Source organism: Orycteropus afer, unplaced genomic scaffold (genome assembly GCF_000298275.1).
Source record: "Orycteropus afer afer isolate SDZICR_OR568_19922 unplaced genomic scaffold, OryAfe1.0 scaffold00019, whole genome shotgun sequence".
NCBI classification, from domain to species: domain Eukaryota; kingdom Metazoa; phylum Chordata; class Mammalia; order Tubulidentata; family Orycteropodidae; genus Orycteropus; species Orycteropus afer.
The window spans coordinates 8,322,764-8,333,397 of record NW_006921606.1 but is presented as its reverse complement, the minus strand read 5'-3'; the positions used below and the strand labels follow the sequence as shown (position 1 = coordinate 8,333,397).

Here is a 10,634-nt window from a genome sequence, read left to right as displayed (position 1 = left end):
AAAAAAAAAAAAAAAAAAAAAAGGCACCTACACCTAGGCATTTTCTATTAGAACAGAAAAAAAAAAGAAGAAGAAGAAGAAGAAAATCTTGAAAGACTCATAGCCAGCCTCTGACACGTGGACACTGCCTTCTCTTGCGCCAGCCTCACAATCTTTGCTACACCTGAGCACATCATTGTAGCTACTGTGTCAATACATCTCGCTGAGAGCCTTCCCCTTTTTCACTGACCCTCCACTTTACCAAGCATGATATCCTTCTCCAGAGAACGGTCCCTTCTGACAGCACGACAAAAATAGGTGAGACAAAGTCTGGCCATTCTTGCTTCCAAGGAACATTCCTGCTGCACTTCTTCCAGGACAGATTTGTTTGTTCTTCTGGCAGTCCACAGGACTTTCAGTATTCTTCACCAATACCACAACTCAAAAGCTTCAACTCTTCTTAGGTCTTCCCTATTCATTGTCCAGCTTTCACATGCATATGAAGCAATTGAAAATACCAAGGCTTGGGTTAGGTACACCTTAGTCTTCAAAGAGACATCTTTGCCCTTCAGCACTTTGAAGAATTCTTTTCCAGCAGATTTACTCAGTGCAAGGTCTGATTTCTTGACTGCTCCTTCCATTGGTGTTGACAATCTAGACAGCCAATCTACAAAAAACTCATCTCCCAAGTAAGCTTCCTTCAAGCTCTATGCTGAATGCATTAAAAATTTTTAGAAAACCCTTTTCCTTCAACAATGCCAATATCATCATACCAAAAATCTAATATGAAGGTCAAATCCAAGAAATAACTTATCTCAGTGGGTACTCACCTTCCTTCTAAACACTTGTACTTTGTTCACTGGGTGTAAGAACAAAAAGTACTGAATTGAACAAAAAATTACAAAATAAAAAAATGCTTCTACATAAAACAGTGGTATGGTTGCATAGTACTTGCAACTTGGCCCTTTAGACATCTAGCATTATTACAGACTATACTGTGAGGCAGGGAAACTAATATTTTATTGATCCCTTGCTGTATAGTAGGCATTATTAAACAAAGTGTTTTATATCATCTCATTTAACTTACTAACAACTCTGAATAGATATTATATCACTCACTTTATGGATGAGGTAACCTAGGGCTCACCCAAAATCTTTCCTTTTAGAAAATGGAAGAACTGAGATGCAAGCCCAGATCTGTCTGGCTCTGATGCACTTGCATTCTACTGCATGAAGCCGCTTTTTCTTCTTCTTCTTCTTTTTCTCTCATCCTTCATCCCTTCCAGCTCACGATAGTCAAACATGTAATAGATGAAGCAAGGATGACCATATTTGAACTTCTGACCATTTCCAGCAAATCTGATACAGAAATCAATTCGAACATAACATTCCCTGGGCAAATGTTTCCAATCAGAACAGGTAAGTGGCTGCTATTTCTCCTTGCACAACCATCCTAGCTAGTGTGGCAGTGAGCTCAGGATGCCCTAGAGGGCATCAGATCCAGATATTTTTAGCCTCTGCTGTCCCCCCTACTTATTGGTCTCAGGCTTGTACCCAGGGTCTCCTAAGCATTCACTGCCCTCACCCAGCCTCTTTGACATCATGTGCTCCAATATGAGGTTGCTCAGGCACCAGACAGAAATCTCTAATTTGTGGATTTTTCATCTTAGCTTTCACAGTTTGCATCATTCAGTGTTCACGTTCCAGATAAGTGAGGAGGTCAAGGGATAAGGAAAACCACAGGGTGACCATTTTCCTTGACTTGTGTTGGTGTAGTCTCCCTCAACTTTCCTCTGTGTTATATTTTATGTTGCCAATTGCTTCAATTCATGTCTTTTTTGATCGAACATGAAGTGTTAGGGCTGACTTACAGCCTATTATTATCAATCATAAAGTATACACACCATATGGAAGAGCACTCCCATTTCAGGCCATTGGAAATGCTGACTCATTTTCCTTAGTCATTATAATGAAGTTTCTGATGTCCCTTAGATTAATTTTATGTTGAAGAAGCTCCATGTTGCCCCAAAGTCTGTGTTCATAGAATTAATTCTGTCAGAATGAGCACGTTAATAATTATGAGCCTCTATAAATCGTGCTTCTGGGCATTGCACAGTGAGGAAAGGGTAACACAGACCTAACGTGATGAGTTCAACTCCCTGCAGCAGGTTGACAGTAGGTGTGAGGAGAGAGTGCTGGGTCATGCAGTATCACTAGGAAAGTAGATTGCCCAATCTTGCTTCCAAGGAGTGGCTGGTGGGTTTGAACCTCCAGCCTTCTGATTAGCAGTCAAGTGCCTTAGGCACTATGCTACTAGAGCTCCCAAAATGAGTCTTATGGGACTGAATTTAAGGTATCAGCAGGTCTGTGTTCCTTTTTGGAGGCTTCAGAGAAGACTCTGTTGCCTTGAATTTTCCAGTTTCTAGAGGCTGCCCACATTATTTGGCTCATGGTCCTGTCCTCCATCTTCAAAGCCAGCAGAGTAGTATCTCTTCTCCTTTCTGATCTTCTGCCTACTTTCTGTAAGGAATCTGTGATTACATAAGGCCCACCCAGATTATCCAGGATAATTTTCCCATCTCAAAATCCTTAACTTAATCTCATCTGCAAATTCCTTCTGGTCACATAAAATACCATATTCACAGGTTCTGGGATTTAGGATGTGTACATGTTCGAGGGTCTATTATTCATCCTACATTTTCCTGTGTTATTTTGTTCATTTTTCTTTTCTGTACAACATATAGTGTCAAGTACACACATCTTTCTTGTACAGCTCTGTCACTGGTCAGGTTTCCCTATGGGAAGCCAAATGACATGAAGATTTGCATGCTGGTATTATATGGGGAAGTGTTCCCAAGACTGACATACAGGGGAAAGAGGTAGCCTCATAGGAATGTCATGGAGGGGCCTAGGCTTAAAAGTACCCTGTGCTTGGTTTCATGCTCTACTGTCACTATTTTCAAATTCTTAATAACTTATGAACAAAGAGCACCATGTTTTCATCTTGCATTATGCTCTGCAAATTATGTAGCCCATCTTGCCTGTGGCTACTGAAAGAAGAACTGGGCAGAGAAAGGAGTTGGGTGCAATGCAGTCTCATCAAAGACCTTAGCTAGGAAGGCCATGCAGATGTTTGCATTGGTATAGGGGTGAATCTTTTCTCCACCTGACCAGACTTCAGAGGCATAACGAAGGGCATAACCTCAGGCAAGGATGTTCTCTGGAGCCACTGAAAACCTTATGAATAACAGTGAAACAATGTCTGATATAATGCTAGAATATGAACCCCTCAGGTTAGAAGGCATTCAAGCTATGACTAGGCAAGAGCTGCCTCCTCAAAGAAGAGTCAGCCTTAATGACTTGGATGGAGTAAAGCTTTCAGAATCTTCATTTGCTGATGTGATATGACTCAAAATGAGAAGAAACAGCTGCAAACATCCATTAATAAGTGGACTGTGAAATGTATGAAATAGGAGTCTAGGAAAACTGGAAGTTGTCAAAAATGAAATGAAATGCATAAAGATCAATATTCTATGCATTAGCAATCTGAAGAGGACTGGTATTGTCCATTTTGAATTGGACAATCATATAGTCTACTATGCCAGGAATGACAAATAGAGTAGACAAATGATGTCATATTCATCGTCAAAAAAACATTTCAAGATCTATCCTGAAGTCCAAGTTTCTTCACACCCTCACCAGTATTTGTTATTTTCTGGAGTTGTTTTTTTTTTTTTTTAACTTTGCTATTAATGCAGGGATGAGATTATATCTCATTGCTCTTTTTATTTGCATTTCCCTAATGGCTAATGATTGTGAGCATTTCATCATGTTTGTTAGCTTCCTGAATGTGTTATTTGGTGAAGTGTCTGTTCATGTCCTCTGCCCATTTTTTTAATTGGATTGTTTGTCTTTTTGTTGTTCAGGTGTTGAAGTTTTCTATAAATTTTAGAGATTTGTCCCTTGTCTGATATGGCATTGCCAAAGATTAGTTCCTAGTCTGTAGGTTCTCTTTTTACTCTTTTGGCAAAGTCTTTTGATGTACATAAATGTTAATGTTTTAGTAGGTGCCAGTTGTATGGTTTGTATCGTGCTGTTTCTGCATCTTAGTTAGTTTGATAGTGTATTTATACTATATTTTATGCATAGTCTTCAAAGAATGAGTCTCTATTTTTTCTCTGATGACCTTTATGGTTCAATTCTGACTCATAGTGACCCACATTGAGTTTCTGAGGTAGTAAACCTTTACCAAAGTAGATTGCCCAGTCTTCCTTCTGCAGAGTGGCTGGTGGGTTTGAACTATCAACCTTCAGGTTAGCAGTCAGATGCCTTAGGCACTGTGCTACCAGAGCTCTTTCTTTATAGTTTAAGGTTTGATCATCCTGAGTTAGTTTTTTAATGTGGTGAGATATATGAATCTTGTTTTATTTTTCTGCTGGTGGTACTGTATAATGTACTGTGGAAAAATGGTATGGTGCTTCCTTAAAAAGTTGGAAATAGAAAAACCATATGATCCATCAATCTCACTACTAGGTATATATCCTAGAGAAATAAGAGCCAAGACATGAACAGATAAATGCACACCCATGTTCATTGCAACACTATTCACAATAGCAAAAAATAGAAACAACCTAAGTGCCCATCAACAGACGAATGGATAAGCAAACTATGGTACGTGCACACAATGGAATACTATGCAACATTAAAGAATAGTGATGAATCTGTAACACACCTCACAACATGGATGAAACTAGAGGACATTATGCTGAGTGAAATTAGTCAATCACAAATGGATAGATATTGTATGAGACCACTATTATAAAAAGTTTATACACAGAAACAATCATTCTTTGAAGGTTACCAGGCATGGGAAGGGAAGGGACAGTAAATCACTAACTAGAAGGTAGACACATATTAACTTGGGTGAAGGGGAAGGCAATATACAACAAAGGGGAGGTCAGCACAAAATGGTCAAGTCAGAGGAAGACACTGGGAGGAGCACAAGAGTTGAAGGCAACAAAGGTAAATACTATCACACACACAATCCTGGAATAACATTAATAGTAATCTATAAGCAGATCCATAGACACTCAAGATGAACAGGGTGGGAAGGTGACTAGGACTATGCTTATGAATATAAATAGGTTTGACAGAGGGCATTTCTACCAATGTATATATAAATGCTGCAAATATATCCATGAATATATAGAGCATTGTGGGGACAAGTTTGTGAAATCTTAGTCACAACCAAACACCTTGATTGAATGAGTTGCTGGGCACGGAGGCTCAGGACCACAGGCAATTGGCACAGGATAGTCCACAAAGACTATATTCTACATCCTGCTTTGGTGAGTAGTATCTGGGGTCTTAAAACTTTGTGAGTAGTCATCTAAGATGCAATATTGGTCTCTCTCTGTCTGGAGCAAAGAAGGTTGAAGAAAATAAAAAATACAAGGAAAACATTAGTCCAAAGAACTAATGGACCACATGAACCCCACCTCCATGACCCTGAGATAAGAACTAGATGGCATCTGGCTACCATTGCTGACTGCTTTGAAAGGGATTACTATAGATAGGAGGTCCTGGATATATTGATACAAAAATGTGAATGCAACTCAAAAAAAAAATAATAAAATAAAATAAAACTAGGCACACTTGTCTATTAAAGATTGGTGGAACCCTCCAGATTATGACCCTTAGACACTTCTCAAGCCTGGAACTGTACTCACCCCATGTCTCAACTTTTAGCCAAACCATAGACAGGCCTATGAGGTGAACAATAACACCAGGAAGATATGCACTCTTTAGAACAATCAACCATAGAACATTAAAAAGGTAGAATTTTCTCAAGGAGGAAGGGATAGTAAAGAAGGGAAATGGTGTACACAGGGAGAAATGAGAGAAGTGCTGTTCCATTATGGAAATTGCAATGAATGTCACAAAACAAAATGTGTGTGAATCATTGGATGGAAAACCAATTTACTCTGTAAATGATCACCCAAATAACAATTGAAAAGATAGACACAAAAAAGATATATCATGAAGTACAATGCTGTTAGTGAAAGGATAATATCCATAAGCTTACAAGGAAGATCAGTTAATAGCACTATTATTCTAATTTCTACATCAACCACTAAAGCCAAAGATGAAGAAATTGATGGTTTTTACCAATTTCTGCAGTCTGAAATTGAACAAATGTGCAATCAAGATACATTGATAATTACTGGTATTGGAATGCAAAAGCTGGAAAGAAAGAAGAAGCATCAGTAGTGGGAAAATATGGTCTTGGTGATAGAAATGACACCAGATATCACATGATAGAATTTTGCAAGACCAAAAACTTATTCACTTCAGCCTTCTTTCAATGACGTAAATGGTAACTATATGTGTGGACCTCACCAGAAAGAATACACAGGAATCAAATTGACTGCATCTTTGGAAAGAAACAGTGGAGAAGTTCAATAGTATGAATGAGAACAAAGCTAGGGGTTGACTATAGAACAGATCTTCAAATGTTCATATGCAAGTTGAAGTTGAAGCTTAAGAAAATTTTAAAACAAGTCCATGAGAGCTAAAATATGACCTTGAATATATCTTACCTGAATTTAGAGAACACCTGCAGAACAGATTTGATGCACTGAACACCAATGACCAAAGATCAGATAAGTTGTGGAAAGACATCAAGGACATCACATATGAAGAAAGTAAAGTCATTAAAAGGACAGGAAAGAAAGAAAATACTAAAATGGATGTCAGAAGAGACTTTAAAACTTGTTCTTGAAAGAAGAGTAGCTAAAACTAATGAAAGAAATGGTGAAGTAAAAGAACTGAACAGATTTCGAAAGGTGGTGCAAGAAGAAAAAGTAAAGTAGTATAATGAAATATGCAAAGACTTGAATTAGAAAACCAAAAGGGAAGAATAGATTTGATGCATTGAACACCAATAACTGAAAACCAGAAGAACTGTGGGAGGATATCAAGAACATCATCCATGAAGAAAGCAAAAGATCACTAAAAAGACGAGAAAAGAAGAGAAGACCAAAATGGATGACTGAAGAGATTCTGAAACTTGCCCTTGAGCAGAGAGTAGCTAAAGCCAATGGAAGAAATGACAAGATAAGAGAGCTGAACAGAAGATTTCAACGAGCAGCTCGAGCAGACAAAACCAATTACTATAATGAAATGTGCAAAAACCTGGAGTTTGAAAACCAAAAGGGAAGAAGATGCTCAGCATTTTTCAAGCTGAAAGAATTGAAGAAAAAATTTAAGACTCGAGTTGCAATATTGAGAGATTCTATGGGCAAAATATTGAATGATGCAGGAAACATCAAGAGAAATGGCAGGAATACACAGAGTCACTGTACCAAAAAGAACTGGTCGATCTTCATCCATTTCAGGAAGTGGCATATGATCTAGAATCAATGGTACGGAAGGAGGAAGTCAAAGCTGCGATGAAGGAATTGGCGAAGAACAAGGCTCCGGGAATTGACGGAATACCCATTGAGATATTTCAACAAATGGATGCCCATTGGAGGCACTCACTTGGTTATGCCAAGAGCTTTGGAAGACAGCTACCTGGCCAACTGACTGGAAGAGATCCATAGTTGTACCCATTCCAAAGAAAGGTGGTCCCACAGATTGTGGAAATTATAGAACAATACCATTAATATCACACAAGTAAGATCTTACTGAAGATAATTCAAAACATTTGCAGCAGTGTATTGACAGAGAACTTCCAGATGTGCAAGCTAGATTCAGAAGAGGATGTGAAACAAGGGACATCATAGCTGTTGTCAGATGGATCTTGGCTCAAGGCAAAGAATACCAGAAAGATGTTTACTTGTATTTAATTGACTATGCAAAGGCTTTTGATTGTGTGGATCATGACAAATTATGGATAACATTGAGAAGAATGGGAATTCCCGAACACTTGATTGTACTCATGAGGAACCTGTACCTTGACCAGGAGGCTGTCATTCAAACGGAACAAGGGGACACTACATGGTTTAAAATCAGGAAGGGAGTGCGTCAGGGTTGTATCCTTTCCCCACACTTATTCAATCTATATGCTGAGCAAATAATCTGAGAAGGTGGACTATATGAAGAAAAATGTGGTATCAGGATTGGAGGAAGAATCATTAACAACCTGATATATGCAGATGATACAACTTTGCTTGCTGAAAGTGAGGATGACTTGAGGCACTTGCTGATGAAGGTTGAAGAATACAGTCTGCAGTATGGATTACGTCTCAATATAAAGAAAACAAAAATCCTCACAGCTGGACCAATGAGCAGCATCACAATAAATGGAGAGAAGATTGAGGTTGTCAAAGAATTCACTTTGCTTGGTTCTACAATTGATGCCAATGGAAGCAGCAGTCAGGACATTAGCTGACGTGTAGCATTGGGAAAGTCAACTGCGAAGGAACTATTTCAAGTGCTGAGGAGCAAGGATGTCTCCTTGAGGACTAAGGTGCATGTGACAGAAGCCATTATATTTCCAATCGCCTCCTATGCATGTGAGAGCTGGACAATGAATAAGGAAGACTGAAGAAGAGTTGATGCTTTTGAGTTGTGGTGCTGGCGAAGAATGCTGAAAGTACCATGGACTGTTAAAAGAACTAACAGATCTGTCCTTGAGGAAGTACACCTGAAATGCTCCTTGGAAGTGAGAATGGCCAAACTTCGTCTCACCTGGTCATGTTGTCAGAAGAGACCATTCCCTGGAGAAGGATGTCATGCTTGGTAGTGTGGAGGGTTGACCAAAAGGGGTGAGGTCTTCAACGAGATGGATTGACATGGTGGCTGCAATGATGGGCTCAAGTATAGCAGGGATCATGGAGCTGGCGCAGGATTGGGCAGTGTTTCATTCTGTTGTGCATGGGGTCACTATGAGTCGGAAATGACTTGACAGCACCTAGCAACAACAACAAAGGGAAGAACATGACCAGTATTTTTTGAGCTGAAATAACAAAAGGAAAAATTTAAGCCTTAAGTTCCAATATTAAAGGACTGTATGGCAAAAATTGAACAGCACAGGAAGCATCAAAAGAAGATGGAAGAAACACACAGAGTCAATGTACCAAAAAGAATTGGTCAATATTCAACCATTTCAGGAAGTAGCATATGATCAAGAACAGTATTGAAGGAAGAAGTCCAGGCAGCACTGAAGGCATTGGTGAAAAATAAGGGTCTAGGAACTGACAGAATACCAATTGAGATGTTTCAACAAACTGATGGAACACTGGACATGCTTACTCAATTATGCCAAGAAATTTGGAAGATAGCTAGCTGACCAACCCACTGGAAAAGAGCTGTGTTTGTGCCTATTCCAAAGAAAGGTGATCCAACAGAATGTGGAAATTATCGAACAGTATCATTAATATCATACACAATTAAATGTTTTCTGGAAATAATTCAAAAAGAGTTGTAGTAGTACATAGACAGGTAACTCCCAGAAATTCAAGCTGAATTCAGAAGAGGATGTGGAACAAGGAATATCATCACTGATGTCAGATGGATCTTGGCTGAAAGCAGAAGGAATACCAGAAAGATGTTTACCTGTTTTATTGACTATGCAAAGGCATCTGACTGCGTGGATCATGACAAATTATGGACAACATTGTAAAGAATGTGAATTCCAAAACATTTAATTGTGCTCATGAGAAACCTATGTATAAACCAAGAAATAGTTGTAAGAACAGAACAAGGGGATACTGTGTGCCTTAAAATCAGGAAAGGTATGCATCAGGATTGTATCTTTTCACTATACTTATACAATCTGTATGATGAGAAAATAAACAGAGAAGATGGAATATATGAAGAAGAACATGGCTTCAGGATTGGAGGAAGATTCACTAACAACCTGCATATGACACAACCTGGCTTGCTGAAAGTGAAGAAGGTAGGCTTGAAGCACTTACTGATGAAGATCAAAGACTAAGCCTTCAGTATGGATTACACTTCAACATAAAGAAAAAAAAATCTTCACAACTGGACCAATAAGCAACATCATCATAAATGGGAAAAAAGTGAATTTGTCAAGTCTTTTGTTGTACTTTCATTCACAATCAAGAAATCAAAAATGTAGTGCATTGGGCAAATCTGCAAAAGACCTTTTTAAAATGTTAAACAGTAAAGATGTCACTTTGAAGACTAAGGTGTGCCTTACCCAAGTTATGGCATGATGGACAATGAATAAGGAAGACCAAAGCAGAACTGATGCATTTGAATTATGGTTTGGCAAAGAATCTTGAACATACCATGGGCTGCCAGAAATACAAACAAATCAATCCAGGAAGTAGTACAGTCAGAATGCTCCTTGGAAGTGAGGCTGGCAAGAACTTTGTCTCTCATACTTTGGTCATGTTATCAGGAGGGACAGTCCCTAGAGAAAGATATCATAGTTGGTAAAGTAGAGGATCAACAAAAAAAAGGAAGACTATCAACGGACACAATGGATTGACACAGTGGCTTTAATAATGGGCTCAAGCATAACAACAACTGTGAGGATAGCACAGGAGCAGGCAGTGTCTCATTCTGTTGTACTTAGTGTCACTATGAGTTGGAACCAACTCGATATCACCTAACAACAACAAATATATATATATGTATATATGTGTGTGTGTGTATATATGTGTGTGTTATATATATGT

The 10,634-nt window shown here is 38.7% G+C and overlaps 1 pseudogene; it reads left to right on the top strand.

The window, feature by feature from the left end:
- Positions 1 to 1,301: 1,301 nt before the first annotated feature.
- The window catches only part of LOC122152185, a 69,420-nt pseudogene continuing 60,087 nt past the window's right edge, over positions 1,302 to 10,634 (top strand).